At 38.9% G+C, this 21,526-nt stretch overlaps 1 protein-coding gene across 2 annotated transcripts in view; it reads right to left on the reverse strand.

Annotated features, from left to right (window-relative positions):
* Window positions 1–21,526, reverse strand: part of LOC110005197 (CD276 antigen homolog) — a 161,511-nt gene that overhangs the window by 19,012 nt on the left and 120,973 nt on the right. The gene's annotated exons all lie outside the window — the stretch shown is intronic.

The following is a 21,526-nucleotide window of genomic DNA, read 5'->3' on the forward strand; positions in this document are numbered from 1 at the left end:
CTCGGCTAAGGTCACTGCACAGATATCAACGAACCAGTTCATGAGTTTTCCCGTCAAAGAGTATGAACAATGGATCAAAACTTTCATGAAATCAAGAAGCTTGACCCCCCCATGGTTTAGAGAAAGTATTGGGTCAAACTTGGAGACTTATTGATGTCTTACAAGATGGAAGGAAACAAAACTGAAGCAACGTGGGAGGAAAAGTTGCTCCGACTTGTTTTTTTAAGGAAGCTTCAGCCTCTTTGTGGTTTAATGTTTACAAGTTCAGTCTGAGCTGCCAAGATTTTCTTTTCCCCTGCATAATCAAAACACTCCTGGGGATATTTTGCTCTTTGGACTCAGCTCTCATGGTTAAAATAACAGTTAGTGTTCAAATCAAGGGTGCTGCCAAATAAGCCCTAAGGTTCACCCAGGTTCTTCATTTTCTAGAAAAAAACAAACACCTGCAAATCCGATTTGATAACGCTGAATATTCACCCTTCTTTAACATCTTGATTTATAGAAATATGTCGTATTTCAGGAACGTCTTTATTGAGCTTCTGGCAGCCTGATTCTGTGTTTTGAGTTTGTGTCAGACTCACACAGTTTCCATCTTCGACATCTATAGTCGCCTACAAACAGGGGCGTGTCTAAAAAGGGTTGGCGTGGGCCCCCCCTTGAAATCGGATTGGCCACCCCTGGTGCCAATCCCAAAATAACCTAAATATTATTGGCTAATTGATTTGCCAAGGGCGTACTATTTGAACTGATTTGCATCAGGCTGCCAGTAACGTTCTTTGCGGGCCGATTTGTCTCGTTTCCTCTTGTTAGTTCTTCAAACCGCGACTTTAGACTTAATTCTCTTTTTTTGAGGAAATTTGAATGTTTCCTCTCTGTTTCCTCCCAGATTTGTAAAGCAGAACTTTCTTAACACGGGAGTATGTTGGTAACGTTTGAGCATTTGAAGAAAAGGCCATGATGAATGGCTCATCTTTGACCTTCACCTTAACCGTCCATGCTTTGACTTTTCTTTCATTTCCATTTCCAATCCCTCGCCTTAAAACCTCTTCATCATCTTCTCTCCTTCTAAATCGATATGCACGGTGCAGCAGTCACAGTATATAAACGTCACTCCCCCCCTCCTATTGGCTTGAGCTGAATTCTCCTGATTATATCCTGCTGCGTTTTCACATCAGCTCACTCGGCTGTGGAAAAAAATCTGGCAGGTGGCAAGTGTTGAAGCCCTAATATTTTGAACACAAAGCTGCAATGGCTCATTCAAATTCACACTCGTGTGTCATGAAGATGTGATGGTTTTTTATGTCTAACAAACAGACAGCAGAAGTGGTGACTGTCTAAATTGCACAAACACATTGCTGCCAATGTATTATGTGCAATTTCAGACAATGTGCAGGAGTTTGCCTGTACATTTTTGGCAATAAAAAATGGAAATTCAACCAAAATTGTGCACTTGGGACTAGATATCGAAACTGTTTTTTTTTAATGTCGTCTAATTCTTACTAGAATTATATTGTTTAAAAAGTGACAATCCAACTCAAATGTTTGAATTATATTTACCTGTAGTCAGACTTTCTTGAACATCTCCCTCCGTTTCCTGATCATCTCCTGAAAAACAGATGAAATGTTAGAGTGTGAATGAAGATTAAATCGTGACTTTAAACACAAAGACGTTCTCGAGACTCATCTTCTCATCACTCCTCTGTAGAGAGAATAAAAATGGCTGACCTGCGCTAAAGTTTTGTTTTAGTCTGGGGGTGGAGTCCATGTGTGGAGATATCAGGGGAGGGTTTTATTTATATTTTACCAGAATCCCACTGTGACATCGCAAGGAGAGCACATTTGAAACAGAGCATTTTTCTCTGTGTTGTAAGACTTATGCAGACCTCGCCTTAAAACCTCTTCATCATCTTCTCTCCTTCGCTTTTGTTTCTTCCTCTGCCTCGGCCACTAAACAACAGAGCAGACTCTTTAGTAACCACGCTACACACTGTCTATTCACTATATTCCTTTAAAGCCAACCCCCCCCAAAAAATATGGCTTGAATTCAGATTTTTGATGTCACATTTTGAGTTTGATCATATATTTATCATATCACCTGTGACGTTCAGTCTGGTGTGGTTCTTGTTAAAACCACTGTCTGTGGACACATAACATGTATAAACTCCCTCGTCCTTAACAGCATTTTTGTGAATGAGCAGGGATACGTTCACGTTCTTGTTGTTCCAGGATCGCTCAGCAGCAAATGAATAGCCAGGCAACGATGTAAGTTCTCCATCGTCTCTAATTGTACGATGGGAGGTAGAGCCTTCGACTATCAGGCCTGCTCGTGGTATCTGCAGTTTTTAAATGTACAACGGGAAGTGCTCATGATGGATTAAGCGGGGTCTATGTAATATAGCCAAGAAGAATCAAATATTTCATGAAATTCCTGCACTGATGAAAGAATTCTCCACCTCTTCGTCTCCTCTGGCGTTGAACACTTTGCAGGTGTACTTGGACAAGGCGGATCCTCGCTGTATATTCAGCGTGCTTAAGAGGGTAAACAGACCATTTTGATCTAACAAAGCATTATTGTCTTTGTTAAACCAGCTGAGTCGGCCTTTTGGGTAGCCGGTGGACTTGCATGTCAGGGAACCGTTCGTGATGAGATCAATGTTCTGAGATTGCGACTAAAAAGTAAGCTCTCCGTATTTGGCTTGAAGGAGAACATGGAGATGAAACATGATTATTAATCTGAACTTCACCCCTTTACATCAATCAGTCATCACACTATTATTTTACCACTGATATTTGATGTGTGATAAGCAGGACAAATGTACTTAATGAAAGCAGACATCTTATTTGTCATAGAGAAACAGAAAGTAGCAAAGACACAGAGCAAACAGTGAACATTATCTAAATGTACTATAGGAGGTAGAGCCTTCAGTTATCAGGCCTGCTCGTGGTACCTACGGTCTCTAAATGTACTACGGGAGGTAGAGCCTTCAGTTATCAGGCCTGCTCGTGGTACCTACGGTCTCTAAATGTACTACGGGACGTAGAGCCTTCGGTTATCAGGCCTGCTCGTGGTACCAAAAGTCTCTAAATGTACGATGGGAGGTAGAGCCTTCGATTATCAGGCCTGCTCGTGGTACCAATAGTCTCTAAATGTACTAAGCGAGGTAGAGTCTTCGATTATCAGGCCTGCTCGTGGTACCAAAAGTCTCTAATTGTACGATGGGAGGTAGAGCCTTCGACTATCAGGCCTGCTCGTGGTACTTGCAGTTTCTAAATGTACTACGGGAAGTGCTCATGACGGATTAAGCGGGGTCTTTGTAATATAGCAAAGAGTAAGCTCTTTTACCTGCTTTTTGTAAAGTGTCTCAAGATAGCACTTGTTATGAATTGGCGCTATACAAATAAAGATTGATTGATTGAAATACCAGCCTGATGGGGAAGGAAAGTCCCTAGTTCTCGACACAATCTACATTCAATCTAGCTCACTATTACATCTTTCCTGCAGTCCATCTTCTGTCTTTAAGTAGATCTTATAAATGTTTACACAGACGCACACAACTCATGACTTAAAAAATGAGCTCTCAGGGGCTGCTTCGGAGATTAATCATTTCCTCAAAATGATCCATATGTGTGTGTGTGTGTGTGTGTGTGTGTGTGTGTGTGTGTGTGTGTGTGTGTGTGCCAAAAAGCTGAGACAAAGCTTTATCTTAGAGCTCACCTGTGACGTTCAGTCTGGTTTGGTTGGTGTTAAAACCACCGTCTGTGGTCACATGACATGTATAAACTCCCTCGTCCTTAACAGCAGTTTTGTGAATGAGCAGGGATACGTTCACGTTCTTGTTGTTCCAGGACGATTCAGCAAATGAATATCCAGGCAATGATGTAAGTTTTCCATTTTCGTATTTAAGTATGGGTTCTTCAACCCCCTCTCTACTCCAAGTTACCACCACGATTTCAGGATCTTCTAGGTCTTCAGCATGGTGGATTACACAGTCAAGTCGTGACTGCTGGTCATACTGTCCAACATTTTGAGTCTTGCAGTGAATTTCCACAGAGGACTGAGCATGACTCTGTGAACTTCCTCCACTGATGAAAGATTTCTCCGCCTCTTCGTCTCCTCTGGCGTTGAACACTTTGCAGGTGTACTTGGAGAAGGCAGATCCTCGCTGTATTTTCAGCGTACTTGAGAGGGTAAACAGACCATTCTCTGTCTTCAGCACCTTCACCTCGGGTTGCTCTAACCAAGGCTTGTTGTCTTTATCAAACCAGCTGAGTCGGCCTTTTGGGTAGCCGGTGGACTTGCATGTCAGGGAACCGTCGGTGTCGAGATCAATGTCCTGAGGTTGAGGCTGAATAGTTGGCACTCCGTATTTGGCTTGAAGGAGAAGATGGAGATGAAACATGATTATTAATCTGAACTTCAACCCTCGACATCAATCATCACACTATTATTTTACCACTGATATTTGATGTGTGATAAGCAAATGTACTTTATGACAGCAGACATCTTATATGTCATAAAGAAACAGAAAGTAGCAAAGACACCGAGCAAACATTGAACAGTCTCTGTTGAAGGTAAATACCAGCCTGATGGGGAAGGAAAGTCCCCCGTTCTCCACACAATCTACATTCCATCTAGCTCACTTTTACATCTTTCCTGCAGTCCATCTTCTGTCTTTAATCTTATAAATGTTTACACAAACAGACAGAAAAATGAGCTCTCAGGGGCTGCTTCAGAGATAAATCATTCCCTCAAAATGATGTGTGTGTGTGTGTGTGTGTGTGTGTGTGTGTGTGTGTGTGTGTGTGTGTGTGTGTGTGTGTGTGTGTGCCAAAAAGCTGAGACAAAGTTTTATCTTAGAGCTCACCTGTGACGTTCAGTCTGGTTTGGTTCTTGTTAAAACCACTGTCTGTGGTCACATGACATATATAATCTCCCTCGTCCTTAACAGCAGTTTTGTGAATGAGCAGGGATACGTTCACGTTCTTGTTATTCCAGGACGGTTCAGCAAATGAATATCCAGGCAACGATGTAAGTTTTCCTTGGTCGTATTTAAGTACAGGTTCTTCAACCCCCTCTCTACTCCAAATTACCAACATGATTTCAGGATGTTCTACCTCTTTTGAGTAGTGGATTACACAGTCAAGTCGTGACTCCTGCTCATACTGTCCGATGTTTTGAGTCTTGCAGTGAATTTTCACAAAGGCTGTGAAGAAAGAATCACATGAATACCAAGAAGAATCAAATATTTCAAACTCTGATACGACGGAGGAACTTACCAATACTCTTCACACTTCCTATACTGTTGAGGACAGCGAGCGTTAAGAGCAGAAAACCAGCGGAGGCCATGTTCCTTTACCTGAAATGAAAGTAAAATAATTGAATGCTTTATGCTGCATTCATGTGGTGTCGGCAGGGTTGGGAAGTAACGGATTACATGTAACGGCGTTACGTATTTAAAATACAAAATAAGAGTAATTGTATTCCGTTTTAGTTCCAGTTTAAATTGGTGTATTCTGAATACAGTTACTTTCTCAAACAAAGGATTGCCGGTAGGGATTACTTTACGGCACTACACGCAGGTTGCACTGTGCGGATGCAGAAGCAGGTGGCATTATGTGCGCAGGTGCGCTGCAAGTCAGTGCGCGAGAGCATTTTCCACACAACCGAACGACAATGGCAGAGGATGAGAAAAACGACCAGGAGGAGGACAAAAATGCATTTTTGGCATGGAAATTCAGAGGTCAAGAAGGCCGCAACATCACAGTGTTTACATCTTTCAAATGACAGAAAAATAAATGGCATGCATTCATTTTTAAATTTGATTCAATATTCTAATCGTTAAGGAAGAGGAACACCTTGTTGCCATATAGCCAAACAAAACTGAACATTCACAGCCTCTGCGTTGTATAGAATTTCAACATTGACATTTATGTCTTCCTATTTCCCTCTTTTCGCCAACATTATATTTTTTTTATATTTCCTTTTTCTCGGGTCGTGCGTCTCTCCCCCAGCTCGCCCCCTCCGGTGCGCTCCTCTCCATAATGCGCTCGTCTCCTTCCTCTAAAGCCCGCTGCTGAGCACTCTGTAGGACGCTTGGATTGGGGGACCTCACCACTGTTTGTATCCCCGTCTTCGATACCTCTTTCCAGGGCATTTATATCCGATCAGACACAGCGCTGGCCAGCTGTCCGGTGCGCAACAACGGCGAGTGTAGAGCGTCCGTGCCACAGAGGACACAGCTCACACCTCCTGCGCAATGTATGACACTTCATTCTTAAGATGAAGGGAAGAAAAGACAGGCCCTGTTTAATGCCGAGGTTTTTCTTATAACCAAAATATTCTTTGTAATATTGAGATTTATCTGCTATAACTCGAAAGTATTGTGCGTTTATTTGCCTCTCCCACTAATACCTATTTTGCGCTTGCAGTCATCCTGCTTTCTGTCCAAACGCTCCGTGATGTAAACCAGTAGAACACGCAAAAAAACTAACTTAAATATTACCACCTCCACAAGGTTTGCACCTGATGTCATTCGCGCAAATCTTAGTAGATCACCCGCAAAACGCCCACCAACCAAACGTGCAAACTTTTGGAGTGAACACGCAATTTAGTACTCTTTACTTGGGAGCTTAGTTAAATCAGGCCCTTATAGTAGAGGAACTTGGGCCCCTAAAAATTGAGATACCCCTACCCGAGGTAGAACAAAGCACGACCATATTTTTTCATAACTTGAACATGTCTAGTTTATGAAACGGATTGTTGTATAAAAATATTTTACTGCAAAATAACTTTTTTTGGATGTTTTATGCATCTTACCAAAAAACGAAAACAGTTCAAATTAGGGCTTCTCCAAAAGGGACAGCTCTAGCCTTATCACATGTATCTCTGGGAATCAGAATCAGAATTTCACCAAATATGGACAGGATGTTCACAGATAGTTATTAGTTACAATTATGCAAAGTTTTTATCAATACTATTTTCATTTTTTGAATTTTTCACACTTAAACACACATGTAGTTTAGGCGGAAATTGAAAATTGAAACAAATATTCAAAAGGTATGTATATCAAAGTCTGTCATTTTTTAAGTAAGGACACCAAACATTAAAATATGTCATTTGTATCTTCTTTAGACTGTTATCTCAACATAAAAGCATGTTATGTGACTTCTCACTTGACCCTATGCTGTCACCAGCCCCTAACAGGAAACTAGTGCAGCCAGGATTTCAGGGCGACCTGGTACAATGGGGCCCTATGAATGTGTATGTAGGAGGAGGTGGCCACAAACAATTGATTAAGACTTAACAACAAGACACAATATAATTGTATTCTGTAAGATATATATATAATTAAACATTTTATAGTTATTTCTAATACATTTTGTCTCATATTTTCTATCTTGTATATGATTTATATGATGACACTCAGAGTCAACCCGCTGCTTTCAACAATATTATCACCTATGACATTGTTTCTGTTTCATTCTAAAAAATTAAAGCATTGTCTTGACATCAGTTGTGAAATATTAATGATCTAAAAAACAGTATTGATATATATAACCTTGAGTTCTTAGAAATTAAATATACTTCATATAGTCGATTTGTATATCGGCCATACAGCCTGTTGTAGTTTTTTAATGTATTTCACTCATATAAAGATGGTGTGTCGTCACCATATCTCCTTCTTTTAAGAAGAACCCTAGTTACTCCAGAGGATACACTGGATGAAGGGATAGTTTTTATAATACCCTAAGTATGATAAAGTGTTAAAAAAAAAAGCTACAATAGTTATTTTTGTTGAATGATTTATCAGGCAACCAATGGAGCTGGGATACAAAACAATTCTTATGATGGCGTAAATGTGTGTAAGGTAAATTAGGATAACAATCATGCAGACATGTTTATAAAAAACGTCTTTATACACTTATTTTACCTCATTATATATAATGACATTTGAGTTTTAAATGCTAATTACAAAGGACGATTTCCACGTTTAGACAAACTGACTGCGAACCTGAGAGCTTAACATCTTGCAACTAAAAACCTTTGTCTCACACTTAAGCATCCCCTGTGGACAAAGTTTGACCTCTTACCTCACAGGAGCTTTAAGAAAACAATTGCTGCAGAAAATAACCATCAACAAAGTCAACCAACCAAACATCACAAACAAATCAAGACACCATAACTAAATCAAGACACCACAACCAAATCAAGACACCATAACTAAATCAAGACACCATAACCAAATCAAGACACCACAACCAAATCAAGACACCATAACTAAATCAAGACACCACAACCAAATCAAGACACCACAACCAAATCAAGACACCATAACTAAATCAAGACACCACAACCAAATCAAGACACCATAACTAGATCATCAATAGAAAAGATTGCAGATGGTTAAACCTTTCGCAGGCATCAAAATCACTTGTACACCCACTGGCTTTAGTCTGATGAGCATTTAGCGTCTGATCAACATTGCCCTGCCTCCAAAGATAATAGTCCCCTTCGGATTCTCCATTCATATAATCTATTCTAAGAAAAATGACAACATATAACCAAACTCACAACCTTTTTGTTTGAAAATACATTTAGCTATGTTCTATTGTCTGTGGCTGGATTGCCTGTAGATGGTAATGACTTTTCCTTGCATTTTGTTGTGTTGGCTGCATGTGGTTATTGTGTCAGTATTGTCTACTTTTTGTCGATTGCCTTTATTTTGCTGTATTTGATTGTGTTGAATGCATTTCTACAGTTCTACAATTTATATAGCAGACACTTTTATCCAAAGCAACATACATCAGAGAGTAAGTAAAACAAAAGCGAGGATCTAGAGAGGAGGAAAACAATGTCAGTAAATGCAAATTAACAGCTTTAAGTCAGATCGGACACTAATGCTGACAGGCAGTGCACAGAGGCAAAGCACAACATTGGCAGCAGTTTCTTGGGAGCTCAATCAGTATAGAAACCATCTTAAAAGTCGTCGTTATCAAACAAAAACTATCATCATCAATAATAATTAGGTTACGTTGTCTTGATTTGGTTGTGTTGTCTTTGGTTGTGGTGCCTTGATTTGGTTGTGTTGTCTTGATTTGGTTGTGTTGTCTTTGGTTGTGTTGTATTTGGTTGTGTTGTCTTGATTTGGTTGTGTTGTATTTGGTTGTGTTGTCTTGATTTGGTTGTGTTGTCTTTGGTTGTGGTGTCTTGATTTGGTTGTGTTGTCTTGATTTGGTTGTGTTGTATTTGGTTGTGTTGTCTTTGGTTGTGTTCTCTTGATTTGGTTGTGTTGTCTTTGGTTGTGTTGTTTTGATTTGGTTGTGTTGTCTTTGGTTGTGTTGTCTTGATTTGGTTGTGTTGTCATTGGTTGTGTTGTCTTGATTTGGTTGTGTTGTCTTTGGTTGTGGTGCCTTGATTTGGTTATGTTGTCTTGATTTGGTTGTGTTGTCTTTGGTTGTGTTGTATTTGGTTGTGTTGTCTTGATTTGGTTGTGTTGTCTTTGGTTGTGTTGTCTTGATTTGGTTATGTTGTCTTGATTTGGTTGTGTTGTCTTTGGTCGTGTTGTCTTGATTTGGTTATGTTGTCTTGATTTGGTTGTGTTGTCTTTGGTTGTGTTGTCTTTGGTTGTGTTGTCTTTGGTTGTGTTGTCTTGATTTGGTTGTGTTGTCTTGATTTGGTTGTGTTGCCTTTGGTTGTGTTGTCTTGATTTGGTTATGTTGTCTTGATTTGGTTGTGTTGTCTTTGGTTGTGTTGTATTTGGTTGTGTTGTCTTGATTTGGTTGTGTTGTCTTTGGTTGTGTTGTCTTTGGTTGTGGTGTCTTGATTTGGTTGTGTTGTCTTTGGTTGTGTTGTCTTTGGTTGTGTTGTCTTGATTTGGTTGTCTTGATTTGATTTGGTTGTGTTGTCTTGATTTGGTTGTGGTGTCTTGATTTGGTTGTGTTGTCTTTGGTTGTGTTGTCTTTGGTTGTGTTGTCTTGATTTGGTTGTGTTGTCTTGATTTGGTTGTGGTGTCTTGATTTGGTTGTGGTGTCTTGATTTGGTTGTGTTGTCTTGATTTGGTTGTGTTGTCTTTGGTTGTGTTGTCTTTGGTTGTGTTGTCTTGATTTGGTTGTGTTGTCTTGATTTGGTTGTGTTGTCTTGATTTGGTTGTGGTGTCTTGATTTGGTTGTGTTGTCTTTGGTTGTGTTGTCTTTGGTTGTGGTGTCTTGATTTGGTTGTGGTGTCTTGATTTGGTTGTGTTGTCTTGATTTGGTTGTGGTGTCTTGATTTGGTTGTGTTGTCTTTGGTTGTGTTGTCTTTGGTTGTGGTGTCTTGATTTGGTTGTGTTGTCTTTGGTTGTGTTGTCTTGATTTGGTTGTGTTGTCTTTGGTTGTGTTGTCTTGATTTAGTTATGATGTCTTGATTTGGTTGTGTTGTCTTTGGTTGTGTTGTCTTGATTTAGTTGTGATGTTTTGATTTGGTTGTGTTGTCTTGATTTGGTTGTGTTGTCTTGATTTGGTTGTGGTGTCTTGATTTGGTTGTGTTGTCTTTGGTTGTGTTGTCTTTGGTTGTGTTGTCTTTGGTTGTGGTGTCTTGATTTGGTTATGTTGTCTTGATTTGGTTGTGTTGTCTTTGGTTGTGTTGTCTTTGGTTGTGGTGTCTTGATTTGGTTATGTTGTCTTGATTTGGTTGTGTTGCCTTTGGTTGTGTTGTCTTGATTTGGTTATGTTGTCTTGATTTGGTTGTGTTGTCTTTGGTTGTGTTGTATTTGGTTGTGTTGTCTTGATTTGGTTGTGTTGTCTTTGGTTGTGTTGTCTTTGGTTGTGGTGTCTTGATTTGGTTGTGTTGTCTTTGGTTGTGTTGTCTTTGGTTGTGTTGTCTTGATTTGGTTGTCTTGATTTGATTTGGTTGTGTTGTCTTGATTTGGTTGTGGTGTCTTGATTTGGTTGTGTTGTCTTTGGTTGTGTTGTCTTTGGTTGTGTTGTCTTGATTTGGTTGTGTTGTCTTGATTTGGTTGTGGTGTCTTGATTTGGTTGTGGTGTCTTGATTTGGTTTTGTTGTCTTGATTTGGTTGTGTTGTCTTTGGTTGTGTTGTCTTTGGTTGTGTTGTCTTGATTTGGTTGTGTTGTCTTGATTTGGTTGTGTTGTCTTGATTTGGTTGTGGTGTCTTGATTTGGTTGTGTTGTCTTTGGTTGTGTTGTCTTTGGTTGTGGTGTCTTGATTTGGTTGTGGTGTCTTGATTTGGTTGTGTTGTCTTGATTTGGTTGTGGTGTCTTGATTTGGTTGTGTTGTCTTTGGTTGTGTTGTCTTTGGTTGTGGTGTCTTGATTTGGTTGTGTTGTCTTTGGTTGTGTTGTCTTGATTTGGTTGTGTTGTCTTTGGTTGTGTTGTCTTGATTTAGTTATGATGTCTTGATTTGGTTGTGTTGTCTTTGGTTGTGTTGTCTTGATTTAGTTGTGATGTTTTGATTTGGTTGTGTTGTCTTGATTTGGTTGTGTTGTCTTGATTTGGTTGTGGTGTCTTGATTTGGTTGTGTTGTCTTTGGTTGTGTTGTCTTTGGTTGTGTTGTCTTTGGTTGTGGTGTCTTGATTTGGTTATGTTGTCTTGATTTGGTTGTGTTGTCTTTGGTTGTGTTGTCTTTGGTTGTGGTGTCTTGATTTGGTTATGTTGTCTTGATTTGGTTGTGTTGTCTTGATTTGGTTGTGTTGTCTTTGGTTGTGTTGTCTTTGGTTGTGTTGTCTTGATTTGGTTATGTTGTCTTGATTTGGTTGTGTTGTCTTTGGTTGTGTTGTCTTTGGTTGTGGTGTCTTGATTTGGTTGTGTTGTCTTTGGTTGTGTTGTCTTTGGTTGTGTTGTCTTTGGTTGTGGTGTCTTGATTTGGTTGTGTTGTCTTTGGTTGTGTTGTCTTGATTTGGTTGTGGTGTCTTGATTTGGTTGTGGTGTCTTGATTTGGTTGTGGTGTCTTGATTTGGTTGTGTTGTCTTTGGTTGTGTTGTATTTGGTTGTGTTGTCTTTGGTTGTGGTGTCTTGATTTGGTTGTGTTGTCTTTGGTTGTGTTGTCTTGATTGGGTTGTGTTGTCTTTGGTTGTGTTGTCTTTGGTTGTGGTGTCTTGATTTGGTTATGTTGTCTTTGGTTGTGTTGTCTTTGGTTGTGGTGTCTTGATTTGGTTGTGTTGTCTTTGGTTGTGTTGTGTTGTCTTGATTTGGTTGTGTTGTCTTGATTTGGTTGTGTTGTCTTTGGTTGTGTTGTATTTGGTTGTGTTGTCTTGATTTGGTTGTGTTGTCTTTGGTTGTGTTGTCTTTGGTTGTGGTGTCTTGATTTGGTTGTGTTGTCTTTGGTTGTGTTGTCTTTGGTTGTGTTGTCTTGATTTGGTTGTCTTGATTTGATTTGGTTGTGTTGTCTTGATTTGGTTGTGGTGTCTTGATTTGGTTGTGTTGTCTTTGGTTGTGTTGTCTTTGGTTGTGTTGTCTTGATTTGGTTGTGTTGTCTTGATTTGGTTGTGGTGTCTTGATTTGGTTGTGGTGTCTTGATCTGGTTGTGTTGTCTTGATTTGGTTGTGTTGTCTTTGGTTGTGTTGTCTTTGGTTGTGGTGTCTTGATTTGGTTGTGGTGTCTTGATTTGGATGTGTTGTCTTGATTTCGTTGTGGTGTCTTGATTTGGTTGTGTTGTCTTTGGTTGTGTTGTCTTTGGTTGTGGTGTCTTGATTTGGTTGTGGTGTCTTGATTTGGTTGTGTTGTCTTGATTTGGTTGTGGTGTCTTGATTTGGTTGTGTTGTCTTTGGTTGTGTTGTCTTTGGTTGTGGTGTCTTGATTTGGTTGTGTTGTCTTTGGTTGTGTTGTCTTGATTGGGTTGTGTTGTCTTTGGTTGTGTTGTCTTGATTTAGTTATGATGTCTTGATTTGGTTGTGTTGTCTTTGGTTGTGTTGTCTTGATTTAGTTGTGATGTTTTGATTTGGTTGTGTTGTCTTGATTTGGTTGTGTTGTCTTGATTTGGTTGTGGTGTCTTGATTTGGTTGTGTTGTCTTTGGTTGTGTTGTCTTTGGTTGTGTTGTCTTTGGTTGTGGTGTCTTGATTTAGTTATGATGTCTTGATTTAGTTGTGGTGTCTTGATTTAGTTATGATGTCTTGATTTGGTTATGTTGTCCTGATTTGGTTGTGTTGTCTTGATTTGGTTGTGGTGTCTTGATTTGGTTGTGTTGTCTTTGGTTGTGTTGTCTTGATTTGGTTGTTTTGTCTTTGGTTGTGTTGTCTTGATTTGGTTGTGGTGTCTTGATTTAGTTATGATGTCTTGATTTGGTTGTGGTGTCTTGATTTGGTTGTGGTGTCTTGATTTGGTTGTGGTGTCTTGATTTGGTTATGGTGTCTTGATTTGGTTGTGTTGTCTTGATTTGGTTGTGGTGTCTTGATTTGGTTGTGTTGTCTTGATTTGGTTATGTTGTCCTGATTTGGTTGTGTTGTCTTGATTTGGTTGTGTTGTCTTTGGTTGTGTTGTCTTGATTTGGTTGTGTTGTCTTTGGTTGTGTTGTCTTGATTTGGTTATATTGTCTTGATTTGGTTGTGGTGTCTTGATGTGGTTGTGGTGTCTTGATTTGGTTGTGTTGTCTTGATTTGGTGGTGTTGTCTTTATTTGGTTGTGGTGTCTTGATTTGGTTGTGTTATCTTTGGTTGTGTTGTCTTTGGTTGTGTTGTCTTTGGTTGTGGTGTCTTGATTTGGTTGTGTTGTCTTTGGTTGTGGTGTCTTGATTTGGTTGTGTTGTCTTTGGTTGTGTTGTGTTGTCTTGATTTGGTTGTGTTGTCTTTGGTTGTGTTTTCTTTGGTTGTGGTGTCTTGATTTGGTTGTGTTGTCTTTGGTTGTGTTGTGTTGTCTTGATTTGGTTGTGTTGTCTTTGGTTGTGTTGTGTTGTCTTGATTTGGTTGTGTTGTCTTTGGTTGTGTTGTCTTTGGTTGTGGTGTCTTGATTTGGTTGTGTTGTCTTTGGTTGTGTTGTGTTGTCTTGATTTAGTTATGATGTCTTGATTTGGTTGTGGTGTCTTGATTTAGTTATGATGTCTTGATTTGGTTATGTTGTCCTGATTTGGTTGTGTTGTCTTGATTTGGTTGTGGTGTCTTGATTTGGTTGTGTTGTCTTTGGTTGTGTTGTCTTGATTTGGTTGTGTTGTCTTTGGTTGTGTTGTCTTGATTTGGTTGTGGTGTCTTGATTTAGTTATGATGTCTTGATTTGGTTGTGTTGTCTTGATTTGGTTGTGGTATCTTGATTTGGTTGTGGTGTCTTGATTTGGTTATGGTGTCTTGATTTGGTTGTGTTGTCTTGATTTGGTTGTGGTGTCTTGATTTGGTTGTGTTGTCTTGATTTCGTTATGTTGTCCTGATTTGGTTGTGTTGTCTTGATTTGGTTGTGTTGTCTTTGGTTGTGTTGTCCTGATTTGGTTGTGTTGTCTTGATTTGGTTGTGTTGTCTTTCATTGTGGTGTCTTGATTTGGTTGTGTTGTCTTTGGTTGTGGTGTCTTGATTTGGTTGTGGTGTCTTGATTTGGTTGTGGTGTCTTGATTTGGTTGTGTTGTCTTGATTTGGTTGTGGTGCCTTGATTTGGTTGTGTTGTCTTTGGTTGTGTTGTATTTGGTTGTGTTGTCTTTGGTTGTGGTGTCTTGATTTGGTTGTGTTGTCTTTGGTTGTGTTGTCTTGATTGGGTTGTGTTGTCTTTGGTTGTGTTATCTTGATTTAGTTGTGATGTTTTGATTTGGTTGTGTTGTCTTGATTTGGTTGTGTTGTCTTGATTTAGTTATGATGTCTTGATTTGGTTGTGTTGTCTTTGGTTGTGTTGTCTTGATTTAGTTGTGATGTTTTGATTTGGTTGTGTTGTCTTGATTTGGTTGTGTTGTCTTGATTTGGTTGTGGTGTCTTGATTTGGTTGTGTTATCTTTGGTTGTGTTGTCTTTGGTTGTGTTGTCTTTGGTTGTGGTGTCTTGATTTGGTTGTGTTGTCTTTGGTTGTGTTGTCTTTGGTTGTGTTGTCTTGATTTGGTTGTGTTGTCTTTGGTTGTGTTGTCTTTGGTTGTGTTGTCTTTGGTTGTGTTGTCTTTGGTTGTGTTGTCTTGATTTAGTTATGATGTCTTGATTTTGTTATGTTGTCCTGATTTGGTTGTGTTATCTTTGTTTGGTTGGTTGACTTTGTTGATGGTTATTTTCTGCAGCAGTTGTTTTCTTAAAGCTCCTGGGAGGATTGTTTTGGTTGGTTATGGAGCTCACTTAAACTGATATCGTGAAATGGTTTACAAAAACAAACAAGACCTTAAGATAGAAGATATTTTCTTCTGTGAAGTTATTCTTATTCGTTACTGCTGTCAGCGGGTTGCTGTCATTTTCTACAGCCAAGATTCAGAGTTAGGGATATATTTGACGGTTCAAACTTGGCAGAAGGAGATTTTTCATCAGTAAACACAAATTACATAAGCACAGGACAAGATCAGCGAAGAGATAAGAGGTCAAACTTTGTCTCCAGGGGATGCTTAGTGTGACACAAAGGTTTTTAGTTGTACGGTGTTAAGCTCTCAGGTTCACAGCCATATTGTCTTAAGTGGAAATCATCCTTTGTAATTAGCATTTAAAACTCAAATGTCATTATATATAATGAGGTAAAATAAGTGTATAAAGACGTTTTTTATAAACATGTCTGCATGATTGTTATCCTAATTTACCTTACACACATTTACGCCATCATAAGAATTGTTTTGTATCCCAGCTCCATTGGTTGCCTGATAAATCATTCAACAAAAATAGCTATTGTAGCTTTTTTTTTAACACTTTATCATACTTAGGGTATTATAAAAACAATCCCTTCATCCAGTGTATCCTCTGGAGTAACTAGGGTTCTTCTTAAAAGCAGGAGATATGGTGACGACACACCATCTTTATATGAGTGAAATACATTAAAAAACTACAACAGGCTGTATGGCCGATATACAAATCGACTATATGAAGTATGTTTAATTTCTAAGAACTCAGGGTTATATATATCAATACTGTTTTTTAGATCATTAATATTTCACAACTGATGTCAAGACAATGCTTTAATTTTTTAGAATGAAATAGAAACAATGTCATAGGTGACAATATTGTTGAAAGCAGCGGGTTGAGTGTCATCATATAAATCATCAAGATAGAAAATATGAGACAAAATGTATTAGAAATAACTATAAAATGTTTAATTATATATATATCTTACAGAATACAATTATATTGTGTCTTGTTGTTGAGTCTTAATCTATTGTTTGTGGCCACCTCCTCCCACATACACATCCATAGGGCCCCATTGTACCAGGCCGCCCTGAAATCCTGGCTGCACTAGTTTCCTGTTAGGGGCTGGTGACAGCATAGGGTCAAGTGAGAAGTCACATAACTTGCTTTTATGTTGAGATAACAGTCTAAAGAAGATACAAATGACATATTTTAATGTTTGGTGTCCTTACTTAAAAAATGACAGACTTTGATATACATACCTTTTAAATTTTTGTTTCAATTTTCAGTTTCCGCCTAAACTACATGTGTGTTTAAGTGTGAAAAATTCAAAAAATGAAAATAGTATTGATAAAAACTTTGCATAATTGTAACTAATAACTATCTGTGAACATCCTGTCCATATTTGGTGAAATTCTGATTCTGATTCCCAGAGATACATGTGATAAGGCTAGAGCTGTCCCTTTTGGAGAAGCCCTAATTTGACCTATTTTCGTTTTTTGGTAAGATGCATAAAACATCCAAAAAAAGTTATTTTGCAGTAAAATATTTTTATACAACAATCCGTTTCATAAACTAGACATGTTCAAGTTATGAAAAAATATGGTCGTGCTTTGTTCTACCTCGGGTAGGGGTATCTCGAAAACTAAAGCCTTTTTGGGGGGTTTGTTCCTCTACTATTAGAGTTTAACAAGTGGCAAAATGAATGCTGAATGATGAAGGAAAGCACATTTGGCAGAATTAAAAACAATCCACTAGTGGTGGAACATGCCAGCAGCCTACCATTTAGTCCATAAATGTATTGGCACCACTAGGGTTGCAGGACAAAATTTACCACATTGGTGTTTTGTGTACTTGCATAAGAAGGCAGTAATTAGATCGTTCTCTAAAAACTGCCAAATGCTTTATTGACTGCGGTCAAGTCAGCCGCTCCTCGAGTTTACATGGTGAAGTAAGCCTCCAGTCCGGAGCATTTACCATAAAGATCAGAATACGTGGGCACTTCATATTTAGGGGCGGCTCACTTCACCATGTAAACTCGAGGAGCGGCTGGTTTGACCGCAGTCAATAAAGCATTTGGCAGTTTTTTCGAGCTCTGCGGGAGAAAGTCCACTTCTAGAGGAGCAGGGAGAAAAGGCGACAGCAGCTTAGTGTAATCTGAAAAGGAGAAGATGTGCTGTTTCATCATATAGGGTGAAGTCAGGTAAAATTGGCCAGATAAGGTTGGAGCATCATAGACCTTCGACAATGTACAACCAATCACAATAAATGATCTTGCACTCATGCTGCTTGTTGGAGCCAAATGAGGTGTTTGTTTTGTGTGATGCTATTTTCCTTGTGCTTGTGTGTGTTGGCCCTCTACTGGGCACTATGTGTAGCCTGGGCGGATGCTGTGGTTAAGGCAAGGCTCCAGGTGAGGTGGGACAGGTGATTGAATGGAGGCAAACAGTTTTTTTTACCGTGTCAGCCTGTCGGAGTTAAACGCATCCAACGCGGATTTGTTTGTTTTATTTATAGACAGTGGTTCCTCATACTTTCCTTTATTTGATAAGAAGTGTTTAAAAAGAAATGGATTGAAATATCCAAATCAAATCATCAATGGACTGTGTTCATTTCTTCGAGCTAAGCACGCGTCCCGAAAGCTTCCACATTCATCCCTCAAGTGACTTTTCTAAAGAATATTGGGTTTGTTAAAATTGGTCACTGCACTACTGTAACCCCCTTCTTCTGGTTCTATCTCAGCAGACAGTAGAGATCACGCAACAACTTCTCTCAGGTTCATGGCATTTATTTATCAGCACACAGCTGTCAGGCAAACACAAACATATGATAGGTGATGATGGTAAAACATACAGCACAGCTCCAGCCCCTATACATTGAAATAGGAATACAATTAACACACCGAAGCCGACGGCACATTTAAATTAGCTGTTGGAATGTAAACACAAGTGCACGACACAGTACAGCCAGTTACTTCAACGTTTTTTTTTCCTGCGGGCCAAATTTGTCGTATTGGAATCACTCACAGGCTACAGGTTTTAAATATTTAAAATACTTTTGTGGTGAACTTTTTATATTTTGACCTCTTTAATCGACTGTTTAATCGGACTCTTTAACAACATCACCGCCTCACTGTGTGTGTTTTTTTAAGAACAAGTTACTGTGTAATTTTACATTTACATTATTGTATTTTTTTATTTAAATGATGTAAATATGTTTGATCTGTTTTTAACTTCTATTTTTATATTTTATAAGTATATTCCCGTCCCTTGTTTTCTGGAGCTGCTGTAATGCACAAATTTCCCCCACGGGGATCAATAAAGTTTATCTTTATCTTTATCTTCCAAGAATAAGGTAAATACACAATAACTAATTACAGGGAAAGACTATTGTCTTCTCATTATTTAAAAAAAAATAGTAAGGCTTTGTAGATGTCAATCAAAAGTCTAGCAAAAGAAACCCTTTATTAAAAGGGAATCAAATACTTAGATTTTTTCATTCTACTTTTTTTAAATTTGTTTTCTCAGAATCAAGCCTGTTAACAAATAATGTGGTTCATTTTTTTGTAAATTCTGTATTAAGCTCAGGTTATTAAATGGTGAAACAACAGTCCGCTTGTTTGCAAAAATTGTTCATAGGTTTATTTTCATAGTTGACAAAAAATGTGGAAAATAGTAAAAGCAGTCGGAAAAAAAAGAAAAAACATACATTGTACAGAACATTTTCTATTTTAGGAATATTTTTCAGCCCTTGCTAACATGAAAAAAAAAATATATATATGACAATCTGAATGAGGCCTTGGGCCAAAATCTGTTCTGATTCTTTTCTAAGTGTTAAAACTAATAACTAATGTATAAGAGAAATAGTTCAGAGGGAATATGTTTGAATATGTTTGGAATAATCTGTACACTGGCATTGACTGGAAAAACACTTTGTTATTACCAAGGAAATATTTTGTGTCAATTAAGGGTCCAGAAGTGTCTTTGAAGATTCTGCACAAGTGCTATCCATCCATCTGCACTTCCTGCAAGAGAGTGTATGCTGTCCTCCAATGCTGCCCTCTTCTGGTAATCGTCTGAACTGAAGCTCTGAGGCTTCCATTGTAAAGGAGGAAAATAAAGGATATAGAATTACAGCGTTGCTGTGATTTTAAGTATATTCTTCAGAGCTCCTAGCACCTTTTCGAAAACAGACTGCTCCCTTCTCCTAGGGCCCTTAATTAATCTCCTCCTCCTCCCCATAACCTGCCATGCCCGAGCTGTCCACCAGGTGTCCTCAAATACTTTCAACAGACTCTAGCCCTCACCTGCTCTCACTCCTCTCCTGTTGATTCCAGCTTTGTGCCTCATGAGGACACATAAATATCATCTATGTATTTTATAAATATTTGTATTAGTGTGAATGCTCGTGCATTGCACACTTCATGTTTTACAGAAAAACACTTCATGAAAACATGCACATGCTTTACAGGTTTTCTTTGAAACAATTATGACAACATATCCAGCAGTAACCTAACAAGCTAACAGTGAAGCTAACAGGAAGTGCAAAACAACTGCACGTCTTCAAGTGGCCACATGGGGCACAAAACAGCAACAAAACAAAAGAAGAGCTTTGGTCTTCAAAGCTTTCTTTATTCATGACAAGAAGGATGCATTGTGGTTAAACTCAAAATCAAAGCTATCAAAGATTGACAGATGGAGGCTGCTGGCTGTCTGCTGTGTCAACTAAGACCTAAGGGGCCAACAACAACCTACAAATGGACCCAATAAAGCACATAAAACACCTTAAAGTCAAAGTGATGGGATTTTTATGAGTCACAAAAAATAATTTAAAAAAGTCAAAAAATTACTGAGGGAGGCTCCCGCAGCAGCCACCACTCCAAAACTCTTTGGGGCGGCAGTAGCTCAGTCTGTGGAGACTTGGTTTGGGAACCTGAAGGGTTGCTGGTTCAAGTCCTGGTGAAGACCAAAATATGGAAGCAGGAGAGGTGCCAGGTCAGGTCACTACCCGAGTACTGCCCTTGAGCAAGGCTTCAACAGCTCCGGCGTGCATCCTGCAAAGCAACGTGTAGGAGCGCTAAGCAACATTTAGCAAAGTTATAGTGGCAAGAAAACAGAAAGAAACCTCGAAAAGGACCAGACTCATGTTGAACTCGTACACTGTAAATATGAATATACGAAGCCTGAGTGATTTTACCCATCTGTTCCTGCAGGGGGCGCTGGAGTCCCACTGATGGCGGTCTCCATGCTGGAAATCACGTCTCAGCCTAACTTTCATTCAACCTAACGAGCTGAGGCGGATTTTAAGCCTCCTGACAAACCGTTGCACCGTGTCCGCTTGTCATTTAGCTCAGCTACGCTCCTTATTTTGAATAACGCTTATCCTTCATAAAATCAAAACAGCTGAGTTGTTAAAAAAAATCACCCATCTTACAGTGTGTGCTGATCGAGACATGAGCTAACCAGACCTATTTAGTTATTTAAACCAGGTTGAAAACGTGTTTATTTATACTGTAGCGTTTTTAAAATGGGTGTGTGTGTGTGACTTCTGGTGCTTCTGCAGCCAGCCTCTAGTGGACACTTTTTTTCCCCACATTTTTCGACACCAGAGGTTTCTGCTTGGTTGAGGGGCCATCTGTCACAATGGTGTTGGGCTTGTAAAGTGAGATAGACAGACAGATGGAAAGAAAAAGACAGACAGAGACAAACAGAGCAGCAGCAACAACAACAGAAATGAATGAATGTTGTTTATGCTACGGGTAATACTTTGAAAACTTGTGTTGTCTGCACGGCAGTACTCTTTGTCAGAAAGTGGACTTTATTTCAACAGAGCTGATCTGGATCAGTTCTATTTATGGAAGCATTCTTCTTTCTCTGTTCACCAAAACAGGAGCTTCTCTCACTTGTTCTGCAGGCTGGATTTAGATGCAGGCAGAACCAACAAACCAAATTGAAACAGTAACTGCAGGAGATATCTAGAGCAGATTTTAAACTTGGTATTCTGTTGACCCTTGTGGGAATGATTTAAGTCAACAGCAAAGTGATTTATTGTTTACATGCTCATATTGTCCTTGAAACGTGGAAACTACAGCTCAGGTTTCCATTGAAATGACTTTTGTCTGTTTAAAACAAATAGTAAATAAAAAAATGCTCTACTAAAAAACAGCATCATATAGTGAGCTCTGTTATGATCATCAACCTGTTGTGTTGCTGTTTGTCCAGTTGATGGCAGCATTCCAGTCTATAATGATTTACTGGAATTGAATCTTGACTTATTGAAGTTTGATCTGGAGGAAAGTGATACTGATATGATAT

Source organism: Labrus bergylta, chromosome 1 (assembly GCF_963930695.1).
Source record: "Labrus bergylta chromosome 1, fLabBer1.1, whole genome shotgun sequence".
NCBI classification, from domain to species: Eukaryota; Metazoa; Chordata; class Actinopteri; order Labriformes; family Labridae; genus Labrus; species Labrus bergylta.